The sequence below is a fragment of the Bombus vancouverensis genome, chromosome 16, assembly GCF_051014615.1.
Source record: "Bombus vancouverensis nearcticus chromosome 16, iyBomVanc1_principal, whole genome shotgun sequence".
Classification (NCBI taxonomy): Eukaryota; Metazoa; Arthropoda; class Insecta; order Hymenoptera; family Apidae; genus Bombus; species Bombus vancouverensis.
The window spans coordinates 3,428,423-3,433,102 of record NC_134926.1 but is presented as its reverse complement, the minus strand read 5'-3'; positions in this window follow the sequence as shown (position 1 = coordinate 3,433,102).

Genomic DNA, 4,680 nt, shown 5'->3' with positions numbered 1-4,680 from the left:
GTGTAGAGTTCTTTTTTCTTATCCAGACCGCCGGCGCCGGTCGCCTGGTTGCCGCCTGTACTCTTGGGCGATTCGGCGTATCGTTCCTTCGTGGCTCGCCCCATTCTCCCGAAGGACGTGTTTGGTTTCCCGATGGTCTCGAAGCATAGGGTACGATTAATCCGGCATCTACTCGGGCTTTAAATTTGTAACAGTCTTTTACTTGATGCCCTGGTTTTTTGCAATAGTTACATGTGGTGTTTTGTCCCATGGAATTCAAAAAATTCTGCAATGGAGGTACCGATCTTCGATCTTGGCGGTTGTTCCCGATATTGTTGTTATTGTTTGCAGGACGCGCGTTGTCGCGTTTGTAATAGTTCGAGGGTGTCGGTCGTTGGGGTCGCGTTCTATCGGTTATTTGTTTCAACTCGTGTGTTGCTTTAACGGCTTGACGATACGCATCTTCTAAAGTATGGTATCCTGCTAATTTTACTCGCACATATACCTTGTTCGGAAGTCCTTTAACGAAAGCTTCACTCGTTTCCCAATCTATAGTATCTTGGATATCGGGGGATATAATGCCGTAGTCGCCTCTTTCTCCGTCCATTATTGCCAATCTGAGATTTTTAACGCGATCCATATAATCCAATATGTTTTCCCCGGGTCGTTGAAATATCGTTCCTAATTCCCCTTTATATTCGTTAAGAGATTTCCTTGGGCCGAATAGATCCTTTAATTTGTTTCCGAAATCACTTAGACTCATCAATTCCGTATCCTCGATGGTGAGGAGCGCGTGTCCACGGAGCTTATTTACTAACAATTTTACCAGTTGAGGTTCTTGATACCTGGGGATCATATTTCGCGCGCGCTCACAAGCTCTTAAAAAGTGGAATACTGATGGTCGATATCCGTCAAACACTGGTACTGATTCGATCGCATCTTTTAGCTTAATTGGCTGGGTATGGGATTGGCTTGGGATTGTATGTAATATTAATTGTTGTCGAATATCGAGACTCTGTGATAAGTAACACACATTTTGAGTGGATCCGTTAACTTTCCCACGATCAATGTGTTAAGTTACGAGACGAGAAATTTTTAATTTATAATAAAATTATATCGTTTATCTTCCAAGCGTGTACGCTTTCTCAAAGATCTGTAGCGGCACTAGGCCGCAAAAGACAATTATCTCTCCAACGGTTTCTTCGGTACATACAAAGGCCGAAAGTGTCGGGAAGTTTCAATAGGCCTAATGGCTCATCGATATTCCTTTGGTCCTTCCGTCAAATAATCTGAAGAAGGCGTATATAATCACAATAGCAGACGGTTGTGAACACGTGCGTAGTGGGGATATTGAAAGATGACAAAGGGAAGAAAGTTATCACTGGATGTCTAGCTTACATTATCGAGAACACAAAAAGGAAACAAATATATCCTGACCACACAGGATCTATTGACCAAGTGCTTCCTTGGAATTCCTACTGTAGCAACTCATGGTCATCAAGAAAGTTGCAGGGTTTAAGCGTATGTGTTGGTCACATGGCCTGCGAAATCCGACGTTCGAGACCAGGACGTCGTCAAAGAATAAACCCTGTAACTTACAGTAAAGCGCAAGTGCCTTTGATAAAGAAAACCGTTTCGCTACCCCAGAAGAAAACTTTTTGTTTCGGGGACCTCGGCATCCTATATAAATGGAAACGAGGAAAAGCTAGAGAGACACAGAGAGTTGTAACTGATCAGTGAAGTCGAGCGAACGGTAAGCACGCGAAGAACAATACGAGTATGGCCCAAGTAACGCGCGCTAGTAAAACTGTCAGGTCATTCTCGTATAATTAATAAGCTCATTATTAAATCAATCCACGGAGTATTTCTTTAGCACCCTACACCTCTTACCACCTCACTACAGATGGAATCTCTGCAGCCGAATTGGCAGACAGACAGCCGAGAGCGATTTTAGCAAATCAAGGAACGAATTTTACATCGTTGTTAATGAAGAAGGTAGCAGACAGATTTCGAATAAAATAGTACACTATAACGGTACATCGCCCTCAGAACAATGGATCAATTGAAAGACCGCACCACGTATTGGTCGGATACCTCAAATTATATGCAGAGAATGCAAGGAATTAGAATGGCTGGTAGAAGTTAGCCATGATCTCTTAGAACACTTCTGTACACGAAGGAACGAAGTCTTTTCCTAATGAACTAATTTCCGAATGTCTGGCCAGGCCAGAGAACCATCCGGTAAAGTAATAACCGAAGAAAATATGCAGACGTCCTATGTAGACTTTTAAGGGATCTACTTGACAAGATCAACACGACACAAGTCGCAGCAAAGAAAAATCTAATTTAGCGGCCTATGGTCATAAAGAACGTACCGAGAATAGTTATTAAATATCAAGTAGTTATATTTGGACAGTTTAATCAGTACATCACATAGTACAAGTAGCGGCACATAAGTCAAAGTATAGTTCAAATCATAGTATAATTGTTGTTTTGCCTCGCAATTTCAAGATCCTTAGAATCACGTAATGTAGTAATAAACAAACCCCGGGAAAACAATGTCGCCGCTACGTTCAACCGTCGAACAAAGACGAATTTGAATTTTCGCCAGCAGCGACATCTACACCCGCACCCAGTATCTCAACCTCTACACACACCTTCCTACACACAGGCTTCCGCACCTATCACGACCTATACACCTCACGATAATAAAATGAGCCGTGACACTTTTACAATTTATGATTTTACAATCCGCAGGAAAATAACATACTCAATATTCAAATTTGTGACTCAATATAAATAAAAAAACAAATTTATACGTCCTCTGTACTGCATATCTCGTTGAACATGTGGAAAATCGTTAGTAGAATATAGATTATAAAGATACATTTTATTTGTTTACATTAATTTTAGTTTTTCAGCACTGTATCATACTTGGATTTAGGCTTGAAAAACACTTCTTCTTTACTAGTGTTGCTGTTTTTAAGATGTGTTTCTTGCAATAAGCCTATAGCATTGTACTATATATTCAACATTACTTCGTGAATATATTATAAAAATTATGTAAGAAAATTTAATTAAAAGACAAATTTGAGGTAATAAACTGATAGAGCATGTTAAGTAAAATATGTTGTAAAACGAATAAACGATTCACTTTTTACAACATTTTATGTTTTATTTCTGTTGTAAAATGTTTCGACGTACTCATTTTTTTATTATGTTCATGCAAAATTATGTCACTCTCCCAGAACTTTATAATTTAATTCTCTCAAGTTAATTTACTGTTTGAAATTGACTTCCTTCTGCGGAAATATTTTTGATTAAATTTACCCGGATATCTTCTGTATCCAATACTCAGATTCGATGAATATGCGGAGCAGTTCAAGGCTTGAATTTCGAAAGAGGTTCCGGTGCACCCCTGTCAGACATCAAGTAGGCCATCGTGGGGTTTTAGTCGGTAAGCCCGACACTACCCCGACACTGTCCATGAGGATTTCCTCACGAAAAAAAGTTCAACGCTTGAATATTTTTAGAAAAATAATAATTTCACTGATCTTAGTATCAATTTTAGTAAAAATAAGAGTAATTTTCAGTAATGCTAACAATTCTATTCGCTGATAAAATTAACATGTTCTTCTGAAAATTGCACTTTGTTTTATCCTCTTCTTATCACATTTTGAAGTACAATTTTTAGATCCAAATTTCAATCTAACAATGAAGGTCATCATCCAGGTTGATACATGTTCCCGGTTCGCATATACATCAAAAGAAGTGTCTCTTTTCTTAATTTGAGATCACAATAAGCATCTTCAGTCTATTCAGTCTATTTTGTCTTAATGGTGGAAACAAGCAATTAAAGAGGTAGTATGCATTAAAATATAATACAATATGCTCAAATATACTACAATATACTGCAAGAGCGATACTGGCAATTGTGACCGAACGTAGAAGACCAGGAACGATAGCGTCATAAGCAGTTTGTTCCTTTTTGTTCCTTATTTGGAGTTTTAGCTTTCCTCCCTTACATTAATCAGCTCTTTGTGTTCTATCTGTTTCCTCTTTCCTATCTTTCTATCTATTTTTTCTATCTTTTTCCACCTACTTAGGGACTCATTTCTTGAAATCCGCGGACACAGTACGTAATTGATCTTCATCGAGGACCTTGTCAATACGCATCGCCATTTGCCACTCGCTCATTTGAAGAGATTTGAGAGGCAACGATTCTGATTTATTTTCCTTTAAACATCATCATCTTGATAGTAGTCCTATTACAGCATGTATATATTTCATGATATAGAGTAATATCATATGATGATAATAAAAACATACATTGAGTTCAGCAGACGTTCATATAGGTCAAATTTTTGATATCCGAATTTACTACAGTGGTACAATGCGACATATGATTAAGTAATTTCACAAAACGACCTGAGTTAAAAATTTGGCAGGAGTCCCATTTCAGCAATAGGTTATCCAGGATAATAAACTCTATACATTCTAGGGTAGATCATATGAGATGGTTGTCACAATAGACTCAAATATCAACAAGAATATCTTACAGGATTTTCAAATCCAAGTCGAAAATGCATTCGTAAGCAGTTGCAATTTTCATACAGCGATGATTGATTTTAGTCTCGTGTTAAATATGTTTTCACTTGAAACCTTTTTGACTTCAGCTGTATTTAGGTTTTTCTTTGCATA